At 45.4% G+C, this 26,936-nt stretch overlaps 1 protein-coding gene and 1 non-coding gene across 7 annotated transcripts in view; both read right to left on the bottom strand.

The window, feature by feature from the left end:
* The window catches only part of NAV1 (neuron navigator 1), a 407,211-nt gene extending 384,350 nt beyond the window's left edge, over positions 1 to 22,861 (bottom strand). For 5 of the 6 annotated variants that reach the window (XM_061631862.1, XM_061631864.1, XM_061631866.1 and 2 more), the window contains exon 1: positions 22,459 to 22,861. The gene's annotated coding sequence lies outside the window, so the exon portion shown is untranslated. The remainder of the gene's footprint in view (positions 1 to 22,458) is intronic. The other variant, XM_061631868.1, reaches the window with a different exon arrangement.
* Positions 15,396 to 15,468, bottom strand: TRNAA-AGC (transfer RNA alanine (anticodon AGC)). Its single transcript has one exon. It is a non-coding gene; the product is annotated as a tRNA-Ala (tRNA).
* Positions 22,862 to 26,936: the final 4,075 nt, after the last annotated feature.

The raw sequence follows: 26,936 nt of genomic DNA, 5'->3' as shown, positions 1-26,936 counted from the left end.
AGTCATGGAGACTCTCAAGATGATGAATTCTACAGCCAGTGTGCTAGTTATCTGTCAGTTGCAGAATGTACATATAGCTCTGATAATAAGAATACACACCAAGTCAACCACTCTTTTTCTCTCTTGCTATAATCCTACTCTTACATGTACTTCAGAAAAGGGGCAAATCCACAGCAATATGTGGATATAATCCACATCTTATGTTGAAGTAAGCTTGCTTATCGGCAGTATGAGAAATAGGTAGTGCAATCCTATCCATATCTACTCAGGAGTAAGCTCCACTTACGCCCAGGTACGTGAGTATAGGATTGCAGCCTGATTAAATTAACAGTAACCCGTTGTTCTATATTGCAGACCCAACACGGATTTTTGATTATTTTTCTCAAACAGGAATGGGGAACCTGTTGCCCTCCAGTGTTATTGAACTCCATCGAGCTTCATCCAGCATAACCAATGATCAGAGGTGATGGAAATTGAAGCCCAACAACCTTTGGTGGGCCACAGTTTCCCCATCCCTGCATTAAAGCAAATCAACTTCAGAGGGGCAGCCTGAGAGCATAGAAGTGGGGGCTTTGTGCTTAACCCTTTCCCCACCTAGGGTGCTTTCAGACTAAGGGGTTTTAGCACTGCCCACTCGTTGTTCCACTGTAAGCTGCATTACTTTCCATGCTTCAGCAAGTACATCCCCCTAGCTTCCATCATATCCATTTTCACTCATTTTCACAAGGCAAAGAGTAGGAAGTCCATATTGAAACACCTGGGGTTGTATCCAACTAAGTTCTACTTAGAAAGACCCACCGAAATTAATGGAACTAAGTTAGTTATATCCATTAATTTGAATGGGTTTATCTGAGTAAGATTAACATATAACCTCTAGTATGGAAATACCCTTAGGCTGGGCTCCTTCTGGGAGGAAGGGCGGGATATAAATTTAATACATAAAATAAATAATAAATAAATAAAATAGCGTTCCCCCATCCCAAATTACCCTCCAAGTTATTTCCCCACTCCGCCCCCTGTTGGGTCTAACATGCAGAAGTACAGGAAGAAATTGATCACACACCAAAACAAGATGTGCTGATAATCATGGGGGATTGGAATGCAAAAGCAGGGAACAGAGAAGAACTAGAAATTGTGGGAAAATAGGGCTTAGGAGACAGAAATGAAGCAGGAGAAAGACTTATTGAATTCTGTGAAGCCAATAATTTGTTTCTTGTGAACACATTTTTTTAACAACCAAAAAGACGACTATACATGTGGACATCACCAGATGGTCAATATAGGAATCAAATTTATTATATAATTGGTAGCAGAAGGTGGAGAAGTTCCATACTTTCTGCAAAAACAAGACCAGGAGCAGACTGCGGTACAGATAATGAACTGGTCTTATCGAAAATCAGAGTAAAGCTAAAGAAGAAGAACAAAGCAATCATAATGCCAAAATACAATTTAAATAACATCCTAGAAGCATATAAAGATCAAATAAGGAACAGGTTTCAGGCTTTAAACTTAGTTGACAGAGAACCAGAAGAACTATGGAATGAAGTCAGAGACGTTATCAGAGAAGAATGCAAAAAGACAATACCTCTAGTTAAAAAGAGAGAAAGACCCCAATGGATGACTGAAGAAACTCTTCAAATGGTTAAAGAGAGAAGGAAAGCAAAAGCAAAAGGAGATAGAAACGCAGTCAGAACCCTAAATGCAACAATACAGCGACTAGTGCCAGGGCTGTGGAGTCGGTACGCCAGACCTTCGACTCTGACTCCTCTATTTTTCTACTGTCCGACTCCGACTCCTTCATAAATGGCAAATGTATATTAACTAGTAATAACACATTTACTGTAGTAAAATGGTAGCACAAGGCATTTCATCACCACATGAATCCAGAGCTTGGAAAAGTGACTTCTTTGAACTACCACGAGCCCAATCCCTGGGGCTGATGGGAGTTGTAGTTTAAAAAAGTAACTTTTCCAAGCTCTGGATTATCAATATGTTGGCACAATCATTAACCAAAATGGAGACAATAGTCAAGAAATCAGAACAAGGCTAGGACTGGGGAGGGCAGCTGTGAGAGAACTAGAAAAGGTCCTCAAATGTAAAGATGTGTCACTGAACACCAAAGTCAGGATCATTCAGAGCATGGTATTCCCGATCTCTATGTATGGATGTGAAAGTTGGACAGTGAAAAAAGCAGATAAGAGAAAAATCAACTTGTTTGAAATGTGGTGTTGGAGAAGAGCTTTGCGGATACCATGGATTGCAAAAAAGACAAATAATTGGGTGTTACAACAAATTAAACCAGAACTATCACTACAAGCTAAAATGATGAAACTGATGTTATCATACTTTGGACACATAATGAGAAGACATGATTCATTAGAAAAGATAATAATGCTTGAAAAAACAGAAGGAAGTAAAAAAAGAGGAAGGCCAAACAAGAGATGGATTGATTCCATAAAGGAAGCCACAGACCTGAACTTACAAGATCTGAACAGGGTGGTTCATGACAGATGCTCTTGGAGGTCACTGATTCATGGGGTCGCCATAAGTCGTAATCGACTTGAAGGCACATAACAACAACAATCTACGATATATTTTTGAAAAGTTATTCATCTGCTTGCTAAGCATTTGGACACATCCATATTTTGCATGATGGTTCCTGAGATGAAGGAGCAGGTTTTACTTGTATCCAAACAGTTGGATGCCATTTGAATCAATATGGCAGACTTAACCTTTCAAAACTCCACTGATTTTAACCAAATTTTGCATGATCATTCATCTATGTTTGGATACAAGTGGACATCAGTTTGAATCAAGATGGTGGACCTTTCAAAACCGCACTGATTTTTTTTTTGTTTCTTAGAATTCCTGAACAACGCCAGGTACAATGTTGCTAGCAATTTGCTTGGTATGTAGGCAGTGCCCATAGTTAGCAAGCATAGTTAGCAAGTGGATTGCATAATTTTGAACAAGATGGTGAAGAAACATGTGGAACCAGGAATAGCTACTTCTTTCTGAACCACTAAAAAGTCCCTACTCAAATCTCATGTTCAGTTCTGGAATCTATACATTATAAACCAGTTGCTGAGCCATGAGAGGCATTTCAGAGACAGTCTACACAATCAGTTTGTGTGCCGAAAAATCCCAACCTGTCATGAAGCACTTGAAGGAACTTAATCTGCTTTACTTTATACAGCAGGAAATCAAAATGTGATTTAATGGAGACCTGTACAAATCTGCTGGGAAGAGAAAGTCATAGATTTTAATGTCACCAAGAATCATTATGCTTCTACACAACCCAGGCATTTGTTTCTGCACATATACTTAAGACCAAGTACCATTTTGTTGCAGGAAAAGAATATATATATTTAAAGTAAAAAGAATAAAATGAGCATCTGTAACCCCATACATGATCCAATTGCCCACCCCCTAACTAGAAGATGTTTGAAACACTGTTCTTCAACCCTGGGTCCCCAGATGCTGTTGGACTACAACTCCCATCAACCCCAGCCAGCTTAGCCAATGGCCAAGTGGTAATATGATTTAAGCAGAGTTAAATACAATGAAAATGACACATGTTCAAGAGTTTCCCTTTTAATCAGGGTTAGCAAAATTTTATTTGTTTTTCTCAAGCATACCATGAATCCAGAAACAATTGCAAAGGGGGGGGAAATGTTAACTATGTGCTTCACATCTAAAGTATGTTGTTGTTATTGTTATTATTATTATTATTTGCTTGTTACCTGATGGTCTCCAATCAACTTATAACACATTTAAAAACATTTATTATTGTTGTTGTTGTTATTATTATTATTATTAATAATAATACTTGTTAGTTGCTTCTTACCTGAACATCTCCAAGCAACTTATAACACAGTTAAAAACATCATCATCATCATCATCATTTATTAGATTTATATCCTGCCCTTTCTCCCAGTAGGAGCCCAGGGCAGCAAACAAAAGCACTAAAAACACTTTAACACTTTAAATACATTTTACCTTAAAAACAAAGCAGCCCCCATAACAGCGACAAGAAGCTTTGGCAGCACAGTCATAATACACATGATCTTCTAAAGGGGCCCCCTGTGCAGCATTAAGTCCAGGGTCTATTGGCCTGTACCACTGGATGGGAAAGACATCAACCTGAGACCCTAGAGAGGTACTGCCAATCAGAAAATACAAGGCTAGATGGATCAATAGCCTGATGAGTAGATGGCAACTTTCCCTGAATTTCAACTTGTACTGCTTTCCCCATTATGAAAATACAATAATGGAGGAAGGCTTCTGCTGAAGAATTTTTGGCTTTCACACAACAAAGGCACAAGCAACCTGCTAGGAAATGGGTAGCACATCAAATATAACTATCCCAGATCCTGCTGGCAGTACCAAATATGCATAGATGGGAAGTGTTTTATATTGACTGAGCACTGTTCTTCAACCTTGGGTCCCCAGATGTTGTCAGACTACAACTCCCATCAGCCCCAGCCAGCTTAGCCAAAAGCCAGGGATGATGGGAGTTGTAGTCTGGCAACATCTGGGGACACAAGGTTGAAGAACAGTGGGGTAGGGCACTGGACTTCATTCCAAATCCTACTTGGCCACTATGTGTCTCATTGGGTGATCTTTATCCAGTCACTGTCCCTAACCTATGTCACAGGTAGGAGGGACAGGGGACGTGACAGACAAAGAAGAATGAGATATGCACACAGAGAGAGAATCCATCCGACCAACCATTCTTCTCCACGTCAGCACATAATGTATAATAAAAATCTTCTTTACCACTTGGCAGGAGTAAGTTACAAGCTAAGCTTGAGAAAGTTCACTAAGGATTAGTCTGATTGTGTTTATATGTGCTCAGAGTGAGACTGCAATGAAGGATGGCTCTAACACTTTTTTCTAAAGGGACTCTGAAAACACAGTAATGCAGGCCATGGAAAACGTTTTATGGGGCCCTGTGAATTATTAAAAGATCAGAAGCAGATCAAGCATAGCTGACCTGGTGTGTGCTTGCTTGGTGACAAGAACTTCTGTCAATATTTTGTTTTCTATTGCATGCAGTTTTACAACCAGGGTTTGTTTGTTTGTTTTATAATCAGAATAGCCAACCAGCTGAAAGACATTTTCCAGAAACGAAGCTGAAGAAGCAATCTTCGCACAGTTTCAGAACCATTCCTCCTCCAAATCAATTTAATCCTAAGTGTCAGGAAATGCTGAGTTTCCCTAAAACTATACAGACCACATGTGGAAACTGACATACAACTAAGAGCACCTCCAGACTGGTATTTTATTCTGCAACATGTTCTCAACGCAATAAGAGTGAATTGGTGGTGGATTTATTCTGCTTTATTAGTCATTCTGCAAGGCTTCCCCAGTTGCACCACATTATCGCTATCGAGAGGGGCTATAGCGCAACAAAGTGGGATAAAAAACAAACAAATTGAGAACATTTGTGGTTTGAAAAGTTAGATTTCAGTAGAAAGTCACGGGATAGGCACTGATTTGAAATGAAGCAGTCTGACCACCCCAAAACTTTTGCAGGTGCAAAAGTAGGATCATATAGCAGGATCATGTAGGACCGCCTCAATAGCATCATGAACATAAATAATCATGAATGCACAATAAAAAAAGATGTCTGGAGAGGCCCTAACCACTTAAGGAAACTTGGAATGTTGGCCATGTAGTTGTATGGCTATTTGTATTTCTGGCTTTTCAGAAAGCTTTCACTGAGTGCAGAAATGAGCATCAGAAGAATCTGAATCTTGAAGCTCCTGGCATTTGAAAAACAGAAGCCTCCATCTCACAGACTAAACTGCTGTTTCATTACTACTATGAAGAGGAAGATTTGTCCTAAAGTGAATTTGTTCTAAAATGATGCTGCCCCCTGATGAGATATTGCAGCTTTGTTCTTAAAAAAATAAAATCAGGCCTCACATGTCGCTGGCCTGGTATCTGGGCAGATCTTTCAGTGGTCAGGAACTGGGACTTAGTTGACCAGCTCCCTAATCATTGTTCCATGGCTGCAGCCCCTCAGCTTCCTCAGTCCTTTGTTGTTATGTGCCTTCAAGTTGATTATGACTTATGGTGACCCTATGAATCAGCAACCTCCAATAGCATCTGTTATAAAACACCCTGTTCAGATTTTGTAAGTTCAGGCCTAGTTCTGTTATTCTGAATGTTGGCTCTTGGAAGTGAATTTATTAAACACAAGCAGGTATAAGGAAATACGCTTAATTTTAATGCACCATATATTATTTATTGTGGATCCTGAGTTTCTTTGCCGTAGATTTAAATTTCTTGTGCTATTAGTATTGTTATTGTTATTATTATTATCCACCCTTCACCCTAAGGTCCCAGGGCATGTGACAGCAATATAAAATACAACATTAAAAATCATTTTAAACAAATCACAATAAAAATTGGGTGCATTGCAGCCCTGGACATCAACACTCATATTCCTTTAAAATATGGTTCACTGCAAGTTCCTGTTACTGGAATAGAGGGAAAAAGTAGAAGTGTTATTTGAGACATCCTTCCAAGAAATGCCAGGCACTGCCTGGCACATTTAAAAAGCAACCAGCTCTCTTCTCATTGCCCCAGCTTCAAAGATGAATGCTGACTTTTATTGAAAACATGCTACAGAGCTATCTCTTCTCATGTCAAAGTACCCAGAGGTATTAAGAGAGCTGTAGAGTGGCCAAGAGGAAGGGAGTAAAGGGCTTGGACACCACCAGTAGAAGAGCAAATTTCAGCTGGTGTAGCTTGCTATGCAGAAATTCAAAATACAGGAACCCTGTCCTCTTTTTCATCTGGCCACCCTAGCGAACTGGTCAAGAGCTGCCTAAACAGTCGGATGTGCTGCACTGCTGTTGGGATGACACTCCTGATCTTACCGTACCATGTTAAGGCCAGGTTTCTCAGAATACTTACTAGGGAATAAGCTATTTAAAAAAAACATTCCTGCAGCTACATGAATTCCTCCAAAGAGGGGGGGGGATTCTGCAGCAACCAGTTACATTGTTCAGGACAGCCTCCCGCGACCTTGAGCTCTGCAGCTTTTTTTGGATGACAACTCCCAGCAGCCCCAGCTAGCATGACCAATGGCCAGGGATGATGGGAGTTGTAGTCCACATCCCTGGCTCAGAGAAACTGAATTGCGTCTGAGTCATGAGACCTAATTGCTTAATAGCAAAGGGCTCAAACAACCATTCTGCAATGTTTTGTATATGTTTGTTGGTGTTGTTTTAGCTACCGAGGATTTAGCAAAAGTGAAGAGTGGCACAGTCATTTTACCACCCCCACTCCCGGATAGCCTGTCTTCCCTTTTATACATTGTGTTAGAAGAAGCTTGATCTTACTTAGTGGAATTTGCTTTCAAGCAACCTCTGCTCTCAGACAAGCCAGCCTGGATCATGCTCAGTATGCAGCTCTTCTGTTTCTGGACGAAGAAAAAAAGGTTCAGTTTCCTTGTTGCCTGCCTGCATACCACTCCTTTTTAAAATGCTGTTCTCAAACTACGTTTGGTTAAGCACAGCTTGCAAGGCTGCCCCTAAGAAAGATGCAACACTCACAAGATAGTTGTATTCAGGATTGGTTTTTCATTGTACAGTGTAACAAAATCATTCAACACAGATAAAATGTAGTCTGTCATATCAGTATACATGAAAAATCCTTCTACCTGAACTGAACTTGAACCCTGGACATGCTGTTATAACTCCTGCACCAGCAGCTGAACTGCAAAAGCAATTGCTAGTATTTCTTACATGCATCCCCTGGAGGAGTTGAAGTATACTTTCCCACAGGCATGTGCTGAAAGGCTCTCAGGACACAATCCAGAGGATTTGCTTAAATCCCCCTGAAATCCATAGATTTACAGTCCAGTCTTGTACAATGTACATGATTATTCAGATATAAGTCCAAATAAGTGAGAACAGGATTGCAGCCTTATAACTATGCAGAGCAGGGGATGCCCAAGCCAATTGAAATCAATGGGGTTGAGAATGTCTAATTCTACATAGGGCTATATGTAACCTTACATTCTTCATGTCATTAACTTTCTTTCTGTGGTTAGCAATGTAGCCAAACAATTCAGTGTTAGATTATCATGTTAGAAACATACAATGTGATCCTATATATGTTTACTTGGAAGTGAGTCCCAGTGAACTGAATGGGATGCAGTCCCAAGTAAATGAGCACAGAATTGTAGTCTGAACCAACATGTTTTCTGTTGGCATGAGTGTTGAAATTTCTTTATTCAGTGAGCAATAGCTACAGAGTCCATTTCACAAAGGACCCCATCCAACAACCTAGCTCCGGGTATGCCATTCACCACTTCGTAAACAGCGAAGTCAATGCTTTGGGGGAAACACAGCTGTCTGAATCCATCCTTAGATACAAAAGAAGTTGCCTTGCAGTCCAGTCCAGACCCAAGAACTGCAGGAATGAGTGTTAGATTTGGCGTCTTGGGCTTTCCTGGCTCTGATGGGGCTACATCAGCCTACGTACCTCACCCTGGCTGAGATGGAGATACTCCCAGCATGTTCTCCCTCAGCCTGGCTCAACTGGGGCTCTGTCAGCTCAGGCAGTGGAACTTAAGCCAGTGTATCTTTTGCCAGGATAAGGCCACTAAAAGGAGCATTCTGGGGACAGGATGGGGCAGATCCATGGCCAGGGAGGTTAGAAGCCCCACACCCCTAAATTTTTTCTGCCTTCTATTACAGATTCTCCCCCCCAAATTGGTGTCCCTCCAACTTTTAGGCTATATACAAGCCTAGGATGGTCCAAGGATACACTATCCAAATCCTGTTAAGCTTGGTCATGTGACATAGGGCCAAATCCTCAACACTTGGGCTCACATTCACCTACCAGCTCAGCAGGCAGCTGACTCTCTCAGGCTTCCGAACAGAGACCAGAAAAGGGTTAACTTACAATATTCAACTGGAAAGAGTTGTACTCTCCCTGAAGAAACAGGTTTGTAGCCTGAGAGTACTCCTAGATTCCAGCTTGTCACTAAAGTCCCAAGTGGCTTCTGTGGCTAGAAGTGCTTTTATTTCATTTCATTTATTCATTTACTAGCTATGCTAGTGGGGCGGTATAAAAATCTAATAAATAAATAAATAAAATAAAATATATCCCACCCTTCCTCCCAGTAGGAGCCCAGCTGAGGCTGATTCTCCAGCTACGGCCATTCCTGGACTAGGATAACCTGGCGTCAGTTGTCCATGCTCTGGTGACTTCCCATCTGGAGTATTGTAATGTGTTGTATGTGGGGCTGCCCTTGAAGATGGTCCAGAGACTGCAAGTAGTGTAGAATGCAGCTGCTAGGCTGGTAAGTCGGGCAGCCCGATGGGACCATATGTCATCAGTCCTGAAAGCACTGCACTGGCTGCCAGTAAGATACAGGGTCCAATTCAAGGTGTGAGCACTAGCATATAGTCCCAGGCTATGGTCTGAAGCCAGCAACCTGCTGAAGCTAAGCAGGGTCAGGTCTGGTCAGTGCCTGGATGGGAGACAGCCTGGGAACCATATGTAAGTCGCCTTGGGTTTCTGTCATGAAAAGAAAGGCAGGATATAAATGTAATAAATAAATACAAAACCCTAAATGGCTTGGGACCCAGGCAACTGCCTTTTAGAATGTTTTTAATTGTAAACTGTGTTTTGGAATGTTTTTAGTATGTTTTTCTTTTTCTTGATAATTGTTCTTTTAAAAAAATGTTTGCTGCTCTGGGCTCCTTTGGGAGGAAGGGTGGGATATAAATTCAATTAATAATAAATAACAACAACACCACTATGGCCATCTAAGATATATTGGTTTCCTATAGCTAGGATTGGTCTGTTATACTGAGATCAGGCAATTGGCCCATCTAACCCAGTAGTGGCTCTCCAGAATATTTCCAGACCCTGCCTGGAGATGCCAGGGATTGAACCTGGTACATATGATGTACTAATGAATGACAGCCCCTCCCCTAATTTAAATTGGTGATTGGTAGATGATCTGGTTTTAAGTTGTTGACTTCAGGAGAAAGTACTTTATTGAGAAGGTGTCCACATTATAGAACTTTCCACCATCTCCAAAATCTCGGCTCAAATAACATACTCTGTGAAAATGATCAATGCAGTATGTTAGTTGCTAAGTTACCAGCTGCTGCTTACCTTGCCTGGCTGGTCCAGAGTATTTCTGTATTGCTTTTTAAATGATATGCATGATTATGCAAGCTCAAGTGTATCAGCCACTGACCACCTCAATGGCTGTGTCCCAGGAGATTCTGCAGATCTCAGAGTTCCCTCCTAAAGTCATCATCCAACTGACTTTAATTCACTAACTGCTGAGGAACAAGACTGGTTGAACAGTGAGCGGCTGTTCTGGGGATGCTAGACTGAATTGTAAACTTAGGGGAAGAAAGGGAAGGGCTAGGCTTGCATTTAAAGTGGGATACTTGCTCCATCTACTGGCTACTGTGTGGAACTGCATGAAAAATACAGACAAAGGGTTTGTATATTTTACATTCTCATTTTTCGAGTTATAAACCTGGCTTAATGAAAGAAAATAAATACAGGAAGCCGCCATGTAATAGTGATCACTCAATGAGAAAATGCCCCTTCAGCAAAATGACATAGGTTTTCTTTTGCAACTCAGCCAACACTTACAACTATTAGATTGCTAAAAGTCAAAAGGAAATGTTGCATTGGATCTCCATAGCAGCAGCTGCTGCTTGGTCAAAATGCTGAAATTCTGCACTTATCCAGCAAGATTAGCCAGGATTTCTCAGCTAATTGCTTCAGATTTCCATCTCTCAACCCGACAAGGTATTATTATTGTACTAAATTAAAGAGAGATTGTCTTCCCAGACCCCATGTTCCTTTACAGATAAGATCTTTGTCCATTCACCCAGAAAGACAATGGCACCAAACTGGGTGGAGGCCTCATCCTGTATTCAACTTCAGCAGTGCAGTTTTCAGTGCTCTACACGTGTTCAGCATCTCCGGAGATCCATTTGAAAGGTGGAGAGTTCAGGCAAGGACATCAGCCTGCTGAGACCCAGCAGTAGAAGGGCAGGCATTGACTCATATTCTCTTGTTCAGCCTTCCCCAACCTGATGTTCTCCAGATGTTTTGGACTACAACTCCCATCCACTCCAGCTAGTACTTCCATGCTGGGCAGGGCTGATGGAACTTGTAGTCCAAACATCTGGAGGGGATCAGATTGGGGAAGGTAGCTCTAGTTTTAAGTAGCTGCTTCTTCATGCATCATGACTTTTCTGTCACATTTGTGTAGGAAAAGGCATGTTCATTCGCCTTCCCCTAACCTGGTGCCATCCAGATGTTGCTGGACTCCTCCTCCTATCATTCCTGCCCACTGACCATACTGGCTGGAGCTGATGGGAGTTGTTGTCCTGGAGGGCACCAGGTTGGGGAAGGGTGATGAACAGTGTCACATATGCCAAGCATATGTGAATCTCAGTACTTTGTTAAAATATACCAACCCTGAAACATATTAAATGAACTTTTTCATTTAACAGTGTGTCTCACAAATAAGGTTCATGAATGAGGAACTGTTCTTAAAATAAGGAACAGGAGGCAATCCTGCATGGTGTACATGCTTTTCTCTACATTTAAGCAATACTGATTTAGGAAACTGCATAATACCTGAAACGCTTACCTGGAAGTCCAATTGAATTCAACAGGACTTACACCTTTCTGAGTAGATGTTGCAAGGATTGCAGCCTCAGCTTCTGCACATTCCGAAAAACATCACTAAGGTCAGGTTGTTGTTTTTAAACACCCCTAACAATATGATCCTATATACAGTGTGGCCCCACTCATATGGCGGGTTACGTCCCAGACCTCTGCCTAAAAGCAAAACCCACTGAAAAGTGGAACTCTGGCAATAAAATGGCACCCAATGCCTGGAAAACGCCATAAAAGCGGAACAAGCACCGTATGAGTGGGGCCTTACTCTATTTGAAAGCCGCTATATTAGCGGAATGCTGAAAAGCAGGCCGCCAAAAAGCGGGGCCCTACTGTACATCTGTTCAGAAGTCAGTCCCATAGAGCTCAATGGTGCTTACTCCCAGGTAAGCTGGTATATAGGATGTGGCGTATTAGCCCTATTAAAAACATCATTAATCCTCATGAGGAGCACACCAGATGGAACAGATGGCTGAAACATCTAGATTGTCTAATCAAGTTATTACTGTGGTACTATGACTGCATAGTGGGTTAATAAATTTGTTTGTGGAAAGTTTACAGCTGTGGAAAGTTAGAAAAAGGAGGACAATGTCTAGGGAAAGTAGGGCAAGAAACACCTCAATCCTAAAGCCAAGTAGACTCCAATCCTAAACATACTTACTAGGAAGTAAACTCCATTGAACACAATGGGACTTATATTTTGAGTCATTTATAGGATGACGCTGTTGTTCCCACTGACTGACTACAGGGAAGAATTGATAAGTAAATAATTTCAAAGCCAAGGGGAAATTTCTCCAGAACGGCCCAAGCAGGTTGGTCATCAACTCCACTGTGCCATCCTCCTTCACTTTCCTGCCTTGCCAGTCTCTCTGCGTGCCTTACTCCCAGCCAAGTAAGGAAACAGAAAGTTGAACAAAGATACCCTTGAATTTTCTGTGTGGGAAACTGATTTGTCATGTTTGCTTTTTAATGATTGTTACAGGAAAAGCCACTTTATTTCATGCATTACGACGACTGGAGGTGTGTGTGTGTGTATGAGGGAGGGAGGGAGGGAGGGAGAGCGGGGTGGGTGGAGAAGTCAGTGTATACAGAGGTGTGTGCAGTGGTGGCTGGTGGCTCCATGTCTGTAGAGCAGTGGAATCTGCTTTGGGTTTTGTTCCAAACCTTCAAGAAGGTGAAAGTTCGGACTAAGATCTGGAGTGGATTTCACTGTCCCACTAACATGGAGCCATCAGCTGCTCCTGTGTGTGTGTGTGTGTAAGAGAGAGAGAGAGAGAGAGAGAGAGAGAGAGAGGGAGGGAGGGAGGGAGGGAGGGAGATTTCTCCAGTTATTTCTTGCACCTGACAAAGTGAGGCTGGGTCCACAAAATCTCCTACTAAAAAAAAAAGTGTTACCCTCTAAGATGCCACAGAACTCTTTGACAGGAATTCCTCCATCACATGTGAGTCTTCTAAGGAACTGCCATCATAAGTAGCAGATATCCCATACACAGACAGCCCTGGCAACCACACAGGGGGAGTCCCCAACTCCTGCCCACATCCAAGCCCCTGATATGCCTCTTTCCTGTCTTTCTTAATCAGTTGATAAAATGATGTGAAACAGAAAGTGCTTCTTTTCAACAGTGGCCAGTTGCAGAAGAACAACAGCCTTCCTGTGGCCTGCAAAGCACAAAAGCAGCTCCATGAAGAAACAACCACCAAATCCACGTTGAGCATTTGCACACTAGGCATTTGGGTTTATTTTAAAAAATTATGATAATAATAATAATTAAAGAATGTACAGAAACACTCATCTCTCACAGAAGGATTCTTCTGCCCCACAGAGGAACCAGAAGAATTAACTTTAAAAACTGACTTTAGGCAACGCTCATAGATATTCTCAGAATTCTGGCGTGGGGGAGTGTGGGAAACACCAGACAACTCCTCTTTGATCTGTAGCTCAGTGGCAGAGCATCTGAGGTCCCCAGTTCAGTCCCTGGCATCTCTAGGCAGGGCTGGGAAGGTCCCCTGTCTGAAAGCTTGGGGAGCCACTGCTGGTTAGTACAGGTCAGTGGTTCCCAAGCTTTTCTCCATACAGACCACTTGAAAATTAATGATTTTCTTGGCAGACCACTTAATGATTTTCTTACCTTTGTAGCCCTGTGCTTAGATGCTGTATGATTTTTAATTGTGTTCTTCTTGCTTCTTTTGTCTCTTATATTGAACTTTTGGTATTACAATTTGCATTCCATAACATTCAAATTGTAACACGATAAAATACACTATAAGAAATAAAAGAAGAAATAAAAGAAATACAATTGAAAATCAATATTAAAATTTAATGGGGACATGCCACAGACCACCTGAATGAAGCTGAAGGACTACCAGTGGTCCAGAAGATACAGTTCTCTGGAACCCCTGGTATAGATAATAGTGGACGGAGCAACGACCTGACTCACTCTAAGGCAGCTTCCTCTGTTGCTAAGCATCAAACATGCCAGCAGCAGTTGCAAGCAGATGGCAAAGCAAACAGGAGGCAGGGTGAGCATCTGTGTGTCTCACCAACATGCTTACCAGGAGTCAGTTTCAGCATCTCTTCCCTGAAGCCTCTACTAGGCTAATACACCACACAGCACAGCAGGCAGATGCTGGGGCCATCTAGGATGGAAAAGCCTTGATTGGCCCAAGGGCTGACAGGAGATATCTGATCTCAAGCACTTACATCTTGGGTCATGAAAGGCTCTGACTGTCCCACAGGACTCAGCAACAAAGTGCTAGAGCCCAAAGCATATGCTGGAAAGTTCAGTGCTGAAACTTCATCTCCCTGCTCCTCTTATCCAGTCCCATCTGGCACCCAGAGGTCCCAACAGGTCCCACCACAGACCGCATCATGAGGAAACACCTTTTTCCTGCCTTGTTGGTCACAGCAGGGATGGTTGTTGTTCAACAGGAAAAATACTGGATCTCAGCAGTTTATTTATAAACCTATCTCCTGCAGTAGGGGCCTGCCGCTTGGACAAGAGGGCAAGAGCCCCAGTGGCTGTTAACTCAACGCCCTGGCCCAGCCTAGTGCTTTTTTTGTTGCAGGCCAACCCCAGGATTTTCTGAATGAGTTCTACGACAGAGATTCCTGACACTCTGGGCTTTGATGTCAGCTGTGTAGGGACAGGATAAACAAAGATCCCACCCAGGCACCTTGCTTCTCCTATGGGACACATTCCAAAAGGAACAAAGAATCATAGAATTGTAGGAAGGGGCCTATAAGGCCATTGAGTCCAACCCCTTGCTCAATGCAGGAATCCAACTTAAAGCATCCCTGACAGATGGCTGTCAAGCTGCCTCTTGAATGCCTCCAGTGTTGGAGAGTCCGCCACCTCCCTAGGTAATTGGCTCCATTGTCGTACCACTCTAACAGTTAGGAAGTTTGTCCTGATGTTCAACCAAAATCTGGCTTCCTGTAACTTGAGCCCATTATTCTGTGACCTGCACTCTGGGATGATCGAGAAGACATCCTGGCCCTTCTGGCAAACTCAACTGGAGTTTGAGCCACAACTACGTTTAACTAGGGGGTATTTTAGCAGGCTTGGGTTCTGACTTTTCCCTCGCTCTTTACATAGGAACACAGGAAGCTTATATGGAGTCAGACCATTGGTCCATCTAGCCCAGTATTGTCTACACTGACTGGCAGCAACTCTCCAGGATTTCATGCAGGGCTCTCTTCCAACCTTATCTGGAGATGCCAGGGATTGAACCTGGGACCTTCTGCATGCTAGGCAGGTGCTCTTCCACTGAACTACTACCTCCTCAGACTTTCTTTCCGTTATCCCTCTTGCTTCTTTTCTAGTAGGTGTATCCTCTGCTGCAGTGTGCGGCAAAGATCTCAGTGCCGGGGCAAGGGCATATCTCCCCCCATTGCAGTGCTGCTACAGCCTTCCCTTGCCTGCTGCACTGGAGCAGCATCTGCTACCAGCATGCTTGTCCTGTGCCATGAAAGAGACATTGTGGGAGAGGGTATGGAATGGGCAAAGATGAGAACAGAAAGGCTGCAGGTGTACGATAGCCTAAGGATGGCTGGAGTTGTCCCTTCCTCCTAGCATCAGAGCAGTGCTGCACTAGTCAAACCAGCAGCAGTGCATGCCATGGGGCTTTACAGCTGCCAGTAGATTAAGTGCCAGGATAGGGTGACATGTTGTCCTCAGTGGCACTGCAGCTGCTAATATGATGACATAGGATCAGGTTTCCATTCCCTTCTCCTGGGTCTGGTCTTGGAAGTGGGTGCTACAAAACAAGAGAGAACCAACCTATCAGTGTCAACAAAAGACTAGGTTGCTCTATAACAGAAATTCCCCAACCCTACAGATTCTGTTGACAGAATTTCCTGTCTCTAATAAGATGTTATAACCATGATGAGGACCTCACCTGTTCAACATCCCCCTCCCGCAACCAGCACATCCCTTCCTTTCTCTTTTAGCCTATTGTCTTCCATCATTTCAGGCACTCGTAGTTGACAGCCTCTTATCCCATCTGTAAGACTCCCCTGATGGGCATTTGGGAATCAATGTCCCAAGCTAAAAGGAGCTAGAAAGGCTTGTGTGCTGAGCTGGTCCAATGCAGAACAGCATTTAGCTTTCTCAGGGCCCTCTTCCAGGAATTTACTACCCCATATTCTTGCTAGCTTAAAACAGAAAACCTCTTTCCATGTTGCTTAGGCAGGCCAAATGAGCTTGCTTACCTTTCGAGTCCTCCAGTGTGGGATGATCAATAGCAGAGAAAAGAGCTCTTGGGGCAGTAAATGCGGTTCTTTTCTCTGAGCTGAATCAGCAGATTCCCCCCTCTCCTGCTACATCTTCCCCAACTCGAGTGGGAGAAGCTTCCTGCAACATCTTCAGCATCCGTGCCTTAACCTCAGCAGAGTTGAGTGGGTATCACAGTGCATGCCCAAACATTCCACTTGATAGCAAGAACTTGGCCAGGTTCATCACAGGGGGAATGGGTGGCAGGGACAAGCAGTTTGCTGAAAGTCACAAATGTTACAACTCCCAGCTTCCCACAATGGGGTATCAGAACAAACCATGCAAAAGTAAGGTCTACGCACAGATTCGGCTTGTTTCTAAATGTTTGTAACACCTTGAAAAGCTCTGGGAACCTGTGGTCCTCCAGATGTTGTTGGACTACAACTTCCATCACCCCGACCAATGAGCATGCTGGCTGGGGCTGATAGGAGCTGAAGTCAACAACATCTGGAAGGCCACAGGTTCCCCATTTCTGTGCTAGGATGAGGGAAAGTCCTGCAGGGATTCTGCAGGATGTAACAACAAAGCTGGTAGAGGCCTGAGGCAGACTACCTGCTCCCTTGTGAATGCGCCCAACCATTAGGATTGTCAGGTGCCTGGCTCCAAAGTTAGGAAGATTATGACCATGGATAGGGTCTTATCAGTGGTAGTATCCTGACATGCAATTATCTCCCCAGAAATCTCTACCAAGCACCTACATTTTGGGATAACTCATTGTCTTGTGCTTTTGATTAGTGACAATACAATCTCTGCTGCTGTTTTAATGCTGCTAATTGCATAGTGTGTTTTCAGACTGATTTTTTTAAAAGATCACTGATTTTCCTCTTATCTGGATTTTATGGTAAACTGTTTTAGTCTAGATCAGTCTTTCCCAACTAGTGGGCCAGCAGATGTTGTTGGACCACAACTCCCATCAGCCTTAGCCAGCATTGTCAATGGTCAGGAAAGATGGGAATTGTGGTCCAACAACATCTGGTGGCCCACTAGTTGGGAAACGCTGTTCTAGATCATAAACCACTTTGCCAACCTTGCAAGGTAGAAAGACATGGTGCAAATATTTTAAATAAATCTTAAGAAAAGCTGGAGTGACATGTCTGATGCCCAGAAAGAAAAAAGAATGGGAGCTCATCCACACCAGTTTGAGGAACAACCTGGCTGACCTTAACTCAGGCTACCAAAGGGGCATGTAACTGAGGTGCTCCAAAGACCAATTCACCCACCCAAACTGATGCTCCATGTTGCGTGGATTGAGTGGATCTGCACTGCAGGCCACATTCCTACAAAGAAGGGGTGAGGAACCTCCGCCCTCAGGGCTGAATCCAGCCCTCCCGATCTCTCTGTCTGGCTCTTGGAACTCTACCATGCATGCCTTTCCCATGCCACCACCCTCCTTGGCCCTGCTTCACCCCCCCAAGTGTTTTTGCCGAGCTGGAATGCGTCCTTGAACCCCAGTGATGCCTCTTGCTTGCCTGGATGGGGGATAGAAAGGAAGGTGTGAGTCTGCAAGGTAAACTGTACATTTGTTGCTCTGCCCATCTTTGCCTCTGGCCCCACCCACCACAGTCACGTGGCCTGCCAGAAGGTTGCCTAGAAGGGAATGTGGCCTTTAGGCTGGAAAAGGCTCCCCACCCCTGCTCTAAAGTAATGCAGAAAGGTGGCACAGATAGGGAAAAGTCCAGAGTGGTGCTAACTAATATTTAGAAAAGGGTCCTGCTATAATTCAAGTCTCCACTCCTCCTCCAGGGGAATAATTTTTATACATGGATCTATCTCAGCAAGTCAACTCTAAAAGTTCTGGAATCATAGATCAGTAGAGTTGGAAGGGGCTTATAAGGCCAGCGAGTCCAACCCCCTGCTCAGTGCAGGAATCCAAGTTAAAGCATACCCATAGAATCATAGAACAGTAGAGTGGGAAGGGGCCTATAGGTAGGAGCATAGGAAGTTGCCTTATATTGAGTCAGGCTGTTGGTCCATCGAGTTCAGCATTGTCTACACTAACTGGCAGTGGCTCTCCAGGGTTTCAGGCAGGGGACATCCCCAGGAGATGCCAGGGACTGAACCTGGGACCTTCTGCATGTAAAGCAGATGTTCTACCACTGAGCTACAGCTCAGGTTCAAAACATCTAGAGATCCTTTTGCAAATATTGGTTTGCACCATTTTGGACCTTTCCTTGTTAATATTGTGCAAATTCATATGACCAAACTGACAAGCTAGGATGGGAGTTAAGTGGAAGAAGCATTGCATTTTCATCACAGGCTCAACTCACACTGCCGCCTCTAAGCTTTCAGAAGTGGCACGGCAGCGATAATCCTGCCAAATGTGTGCCAAATTGTGAGCTGGGGATGCAGTAAAGGTGCTTCGACACAATGTCCATCTGCAATTCCAGTCTATGCGCTCAACATTTCAGATGCCAGTTTGGTCATGTCAATCAACCCCTCCATCTCTTTATGTTTATCAGCATCACCCTGGGAATTTTATTCAATTGCTTGGTCTTCCTCCCTTTGCCTGTAACTTGAGACAGCCATTCCCAATATTCCCACTGATAAAATAGGCGCACCCAAAGGATCCACAGAGCAGTGCTGACAAGGTCTCCTACTCGGGAAGGCCAGCTTAGAGAAGGCCAGAGGAGGATTCCTAACCTGTTTGCTCAGCTGAGAAATGAAAATACTGAGACGAAATTCATCTCCCAGTTGCAGCCCACATCGAATCCACCCATTCAGCATGCATCTGAACTTCCCAAAAATTAATCTCCCAAGATTCTTCTTTGCCCTGAGCAAATGTTCGAAAAGAAGCCTGGATGATCACTGGGATGCAACTGTGGCAGACAACTATGCTCAGAAACAATCTAAAAGCAAACCACAGCAGCAATTATATTTACTGAAGAGCCATGGCAGCAGGAAGGGGGCACTCCCTTTAGGAAGCTCTGCCAAGCTGTTGCCACCTCTAGCCTGCCATTCAATAAACAAGGGTATTGTGTTGCATCTGCTGTGCTTTTCGGGGATACATCCTGCTAGGCAAACGTGAGCAAATCAACCTCCTGGCCCCCTTTCAGAAAAGGAGAGCATGCCATCATTTATCTGCAGGCTCTGAACAAATAAATTACAACACCAGCAAAGAGTAGATGAATCACTGTCCCTCAAAGGTTCATAATTCAAATAATTAATACAGCAGGCTCAAAGAAACAAGAGAGGACATTTTAATAATCATGAATTCAAATCTTCTAATTGATAAGAATGATAAAGGTTTAGGAGATTAAGCTTCTGGTCTTCGTGGTCCAGGTGGGGGTGTCAAGCTTTATGCCAACTTGGCCATAAAAATCAATAATCCTGGCACCTGCTGGGTGGTCCTTGGACACACATTTGCTCCCCTCCTCCCTGCTGTTTTACTTCTCTTTGTCTGTGCTTCCTAGATGGGGCTTCTGGGCTTCTGAAGCACAGCCTGCCTCTTGCTCAGTGTTTCTGTACAACAGCCTGTTATCAGAGGCATGCCATGTATCTGTTAATGTACGGATTATAACAATGACAACAACCCAACATTTTTGGCTAAAGCCACTCAACCCAGCTGAGAGCAAACTAACGGTAAAGCCCCCACACACATACCACATCCAAACTAAAGCAAAATACAGGGAATCTGATTTCCAAAGGAAGAATGAGCCACATTTATTGTTAGCCACGCTCATTCCTTATGATTTATCAGCTTCCTCAGGAATTGGAATGCTGTTTGATGATTACACGCACTCCTCCCACCCCCAGCGCCCACAACTCTCCATCTTGGCCCGTTTCCTGGTAGACTATTACCAGAAATGACTTATCCCCTGTGTCATGTTCAGGAGCCTCCAGCAACGCACAGGGACTATTGGCCAAGCCAGCCTTACGCTAATATCCTCTTGGTCTGTAGAGCTGATGATGAAAAGGGAAGGCTGTAAGCTGAGCCCCTCTGTGTTGAGGATTGGGGATGCCACACTGGCATCTGAGAGTCATTGCCTGGCTGTCAGAAATAAAACAGCAACAGCTCTTTGTTGTGCCTGCAGCATGCAAAGGGCTTCTGCATATAGTGAGACTGTGAGAAGTCTGGAACCTCCAGAACTGATACACCTCTTCATGGGAGAGAAATACCAGACCCCACTTTGCACATCGCAGAAGAAGAGGCAGCAGGGGTGCGTTTACACAATATGTGGCTTTACACACAACCAATCTCAGCTCCTCGATCATGAATTTATCCTTGTGACGCATGCATTTTTTGCAGTCCCGTTAGACTTTGTTGTTGTCGAACTGAAAAACGTCATGCATAACATCACAGGATAACCAGTGTGGTGCAGTGTAAAGCCAGTGTGGTGTAGTGGTTAGGCTCAGGCCTGGACCAGGAGACCCAGGTTCAAATCTCCCACTCAGCTATGAAGCTCACTAGAGCAGCTCCTGGCCAGTTGCCGTCTCTCAACCTAATTGACCTCACAGGGTTGTTGGGAGGATAACAGTGGAAAGGGGGAAGCCATGTATTCCACCTTGAACTTCTTGAAGGAAAAGCAAGGTACTAACGAAGTGAAGAAAGGTATGAAGTGGCTCTCAAAGACAAACATCTCTTCTGCTTCATCTGATGCTGCTTGAATGGGACATCCCAAGTTACATGTGCAGCAAAAACAGGTATAACTGATGTCAGCCTCTCCTGTCGTGATTATCTCAGTGGGAAGCTAGGGCCATTCCCAGGGCTGCAAATGGCATGGGGGGCCAGAGATTAACTCCTCAAAGGCTGAAGCAGAACTGTGTCCCCTGCTGAGTCAGAGTGTCTCCCTCTGGCCAGTCTTCCCTCTGGCTTTTCACAGGCATGAAATTTCACCAAAAAATTTCACAGAAACATCATTTATGTGTTGCAGCTCAAACCTGGATCAGACCCAAAATAAAGCTGTTGGGTGACACAACTGGGAACGGCCCAAAACACAGGAGCGGGAAAAGTGTTACATACCAGCAAAAGAGAAGTCGCAAAGGCCAGGAGGTTCTGTGAGTGGGGCCAGCAGCCAGAGGATGGCAGGGGGCAGCCAGAGGATGGCAGGGGGCAGCCCATACAGACAGCTCCTCTGTTTCACATAGGAAGGCTGCAAGCCTAACTGTGTGTGCTCAGAAATAAATCCTACTGAATTCAGTGGGGTTACCTCCCAGCAGGTAAGTGGGGTTAGGATGGCAGCTTAACAGTGCAAGCCAATACATGTCTACTCAGAAGTAAGCTCCCTTGGATTCAATGGGACTTGCTCCCAGGTAAGTGCGTAGTGGACTGCAGCCTAAGTTGAAGCTCGCAGCCTAAGCCACGGAGGCTGCTCCGCGAGGGCGAACGGTACACTGCCCCACCAGCCTCAGGCTGCTCGCACTCAGCCGGCCCGCACCGGCCTGCCTTCTAACTCACACACCCGGTCCAAGGGGTGGCCCTCAGCCGGTCAGCTTCCGGCTCCCCTTCCTGTTGGTCTGCCTCTTTTCTGAGCCCCCCAGGCCCAAGGGGCGCCAGCCAGCCACCTCTGCAGCCCAGAAGTGTGTGGTTCGTATAATCGTTCAAAAGTTAGACAAGCCATCTGCAGGGGCTTCCCCCACCATGCCAAACTCGGCTTTGACGCATGTAAATCTGCGCTGGGTTGACTTCGGGGATCCTCCGGCTTCCCCCACCCCTTTCTGACCTTAGACTAAGTCACTGACGGAACAGGCTCCCTGCCTCTCCCCCCCCCCCCCGGCTGGGATGCAGCCGGGCCCGCCTGTACCTTCTCGGCTTGGCAAGCGCCGCTGAACAGAATGTACCATCTGGCCATGCCCCTCCTCCTGCTGGATCCCTCGGCTGAAGAGCATCCTCCTCCCGGCCTTCTGGACTTGTGTGACACAGCAGAAGGGCTCCCTCGACCCGCCGGCCCCTGCCCCCACCTGTGCCCCCTGAAGGAGACGGAAGGCGCGCGATCCCCCCGCCCCAGCGAAGCAGGCGAGAGGGACTCGGCGGCGGGCGGGTCCACATCAGCCGGGGACTTACCCTGCTCGGCGGTCTGCGCTGCCCCCATTGCCTCTTCTTCCTTCTTCGCGTCGGGGAGGCGAGAAGAAGATCCACCTACAGTCCTCGACACCCCCCCCGGCACACACCCAGCGCACCGCTCGAAGTTCCTCTCTTTTAGTCCAAGCAGTCAGTCCGGACGGCGGGGGATCCCCGCTGCCGCCAGCCACCCTCCCTCCCCGCGTCCTCTGGAACGCTCTCAGCTGGTGATGCCTGAGCAGGAAAGGGCCGGGTCTTCAGTCCACAATGGGGACGGCCAGCGGCAGCATCCTGAACAAAGTGTCGATCCCCGGGGAGGCCGACTGGGAGGGGCGGTCACGTGGTCCTCAGTGCCCCTCCGGCACGCGCCAGCTCTTTATGCTGCTGCTGGGAGGGAAGGTGCCAGGCTGTTGTGACGTGACACCCAAGCGCTCCGCGCAGACACACACACGCACGCGCCGGCTTCCTTTTCTCTCCGCCCCCCCCCCCCTCCGTTGCTTTCTCCAGATACTCAACGCCCTGGCTGAGTGCAGCGGAGGCAGGCGATCCCTTCCCTCCAGCGTCAGACTTTCTCATCCAGAAACAAGGAAAGAGAGCCTAACCCTTTCGTCCGCCTGATGACAGCGATATGCCCCCCTAGGCCTGGAACACAGCGGCGGTGGAGAGGGAATCCCCCTGCCCGCAGCGTCTTTGACCAGCGGCTTGCCTGCCTTCTTCACTCCTTCCCGACAATCGTGTTTGGAAGGGGGCGGCACGAAATCTCGCCTCCGGCTGTTAGCTTCCGTCACATTAATGACAACAATGGGCTCGAGAAGGACGGGCGTGGTGGTGTGCGGTGGGGAGGTTAGATTTCGAGCTTAGCCCGACGATCTTGTAAAACTGTGACACGCACGCACACCCGTCACCCGACTAGACTAGGAAGGCAGGCAGGTCTTCGGGCTTCTCCATAGGATCTTGCGAACTGTGACCGCCGCCCCCCTGGCAAATCCGCAAGAACCACATCCCGGATCACCCGACAAGTCTCTCATTAAACTGTACGAGCATTAAACACGAGGGATACCTTGCTGTGGTGGGAGGTGGGCAGCTTTGTTGCAAGGAGACAATCGTAAGCCTCCTTTGAAAAAGAAAGTTTGTGGGGGAAGCTTAAATGTGCTTCATCGCATCTTTCATTTCACAATAACGGGAGCTTTGTTCAGCCCTCTTCTGTTATCAAAAGCTGGGAAGCGGAATGGACAAGCCTCTCTTCTCGGGCTTGGCACACCTCAAGTCTGCAGGCAGACGCTCTTTGACGGGACTCCCTGCCCGCAACTGACAAGGCGGCCGGCGGTCTCTCCGGATTGGCCGGGCCTGGACCCTCCGCAGAGGAGAAGCCACCAACAGCCTTGTCCTTCCCAATTCCCAGCTAGATTTTCTGCACTGGGGGAACGGACAAAGCGAAACTGAAGACCTACTTAGTTCTGCCAGAAGGTGGATTAGATATAGTTAATATAATCAGTCAGTCAATTCATTCATAAATACATTGTGAAGGCAAAATCAGGAGAAGCGCCTTGTCCTTGCCTTGGTGTGGGCCAGCCTTCCCCTGCTTGATACCCTTTTCGATTACACCTCCCATCATCCCTGACCATTTACCACGCTGGCTGGGGCTGGTTGGAGTTAGTAGCTGCACACACAGGCACACATTGAAAGCACATTCCCCATTCCCCACCCAGGAAGTGTAGTTTACCCCTTACAGAGCTGCATGCCCAGCAACCCTAACAAACTACAGCTCCCAGGATTTGGGGGGAAGGGGAAACATGATTTAAACATGATTCAAAACATCTGGAGGGGACCAGGTTGGGAAAGTCTGGTGTAGGAACCCACCACCTCCAAACTTTATTGGGCAGGATGATCCAGCTAACATTGCAATTGTATGTTCCATTTATTTAAGTGCACTCTTAAGTTACCCGTTGAAATAATGGGACTTCCATTTTAGTTGGCTGATGGCTTTGTTTTTCTTCAAAGAAAACATTGCATGAGGTTGGAGAAGACAGTTTGTGTCCATAATCCTTCACAGCATGGGCACCCTCAAACAGGTCCCAGGGACAGTTACACAGTCACATTCCACACAAGAATCACAACTACCACGAATGTGCTATCTGGAGAAAGGACAGCATTTCCCCAGCAACACAATATTGTCCATCCAGAGTCCTGGAGAAATGATATATCCCATAACCTCAAGCAAACTTGAAGAAAGACATTTGGATGCCTTATCATAAAAGAGCAAATATTTTGTAAGCCACTGATCGATCGACTGCAAAAGTCCATAGGAAACCAGGGGAAAAGGAGTGACATCAACCCAAGATACAGAAAATCCAAGTGACACCACTCCCACTAATCAAGGAGCACAGTCTGGCAAGGATTTATCCTGTGAAAACATCTCTTGAATGAGCTGGAGCTGCACAAGATCACACAGTGCTGTTCTTGTGCAATGCCCATTCGTTTGAATGGCCTGGCTGGTGCTATCCAGACTTCCTAATCAGTTGCTTGCAAAATAAGGGCATCGTGTTCACTCTTTGGATGCATCCCAGAAGACATCAACTGTGGTTGTGCATCTATTTAGGGATACAGCATTTCCCCACTACTCACTAAAATATTTTGTAGGGACCATAGTGTTGGAATATTTGTGGTTCAACTCCAACTTGTGGGTTGAGGCTGCATGGGGTTTAAAAGGGTAGCTAGAGAGGAGACCTTCTGGTTGCTAGGCTACACCTGTCCTTTGATCTCCTGCTGTCTCTTCCTTCCTGCTAGACTGATATGCATAGGATGTTGATCACAGTTCCTTCCCTCCTTCCTTTCTTCTTTCTCTCGTGAGGGAGAGCAGACATATTCCTTTGTCTCTCCCTCTCCTCCAAGCATGAGGGCAAGAGTTTGCATCTCCAACTTAGCCAGTTAGCTAGATATAGGACTCTTTCCTATCAAGTATGTACTTCCAGAATAAATTAGTTATTTCTTATTTTAAAGCTTAAAGTCTCTGTCTAACTAATTTGCAGGGAAGGTATAATCTTTAGCAAGGATTCTGTCGGAGAGTCACAATGCTGGGAATGGAGAGTTCTGAGCGAGCTTATGTGTGTGTTTGAATCTAGCAGGAAGGAAGAGACAGCAGGAGATCAAAGGACAGGCATAGCCTAGCAACCAAGAGGTCTCCTCTCTAGCTACCCTTTTTAACCCCATTAAGCCTCAACCCACAAGTTGGAGTTGAACCACATATATTCCAACAGATTCAAACACACATATAAGCTCGCTCAGAACTCTCCATTCCCAGCATCGCAACTTTCCGGCACACAGCTCAGTAGTAGAGCACATGCTTTGCATGCATAAGGTTCCAGGGCCATCCCTGGCATCTCCAAAGAGCAGGTGGCAGAGAGTAAGACCACTCTCTGACTAAGACCCTGGAGAGCTGCTGCCGGTCAGAGTAAACACTGGACTAGATGGGCAAATTGTTTGATCTTATATAAAGCAACTGTTGGAATGTATGAGGTTCAACTCCAACTTGACTGTAATGGCATGAAAACTGGTTTACTTCAGCCCACAGGTAAAGCTAAAGTCTGTTTCCTCTGCAACTGAGCTTTGATGATATCAGATGGGGCTACTGATTTCCTATTCTCTGTCTCCTGGTGCTTGTCTCCTGTCTCCTTGGACCATCTTCACCTGTACTGGTCTGCCTGGTCATTGAGCGCATCATCTGAGGCACTCCTCAAAGTGCCCTCACCTTTTGAGGAATGGCAAGTGGCTACCAACACAGGAATATAGGAAGCTGCCTTATACTGACTCAGACAATTCGTCAATATCATTGATATTGACTGGCAGTAGATTTCAAGGTTTCAGGCAGGAGTCCTTCCCAGCCTTACCTGGAGATACCAGGGATTGAACCTGGGACCTTTTGCATGCAAAGCGTGTTCTCTACCACTGCACTACAGCCCTTTTCAGTGGTGGTTCTCCAAGTGTGGAATGCCCTCCCCAGGAGCCTCACCTGATACTTACATTAATGTCATCAACAGTGCAATCCTATGCATATGTGTATAGGACTTCAGCCTTAGGCACTAGATTAGAGCCTTTATATTGTCCCCATGCATTTTAGTGATTCTGGTGGGTTCATTGTCTTTGGACTTTTACTGTTCAAGCAATGGGATAAGGTCTATGGCTGTAGCTGAGGTTTTTGTATTTCTTCTTGCTATTGTGTCTGTGTTTGTGTGTTACACACACACACACACACACACACACACACACAAGGGACTCCAGTGGTTGACAATGCAGGATATACATTTATTAAAGTTCCATGCAAGCTCTGGCAAATTCCAAATGTTGTCAGGACAAGGACATTTGTGCAGCCTGATCCTGTTCCACACACCTTGGAAGTCTATTTGGAACTGAAAGCCAAGGTGTAAATATTTTAATAAGTCAAATAAATGAAATCCTGATCTCTGGAGCATGGGATTTCCCTC

This window comes from Rhineura floridana, chromosome 6, assembly GCF_030035675.1.
Source record: "Rhineura floridana isolate rRhiFlo1 chromosome 6, rRhiFlo1.hap2, whole genome shotgun sequence".
Classification (NCBI taxonomy): domain Eukaryota; kingdom Metazoa; phylum Chordata; class Lepidosauria; order Squamata; family Rhineuridae; genus Rhineura; species Rhineura floridana.
The sequence above is the reverse complement of the archived record's forward strand: the minus strand, read 5'-3'. Positions and strand labels throughout refer to the sequence as shown.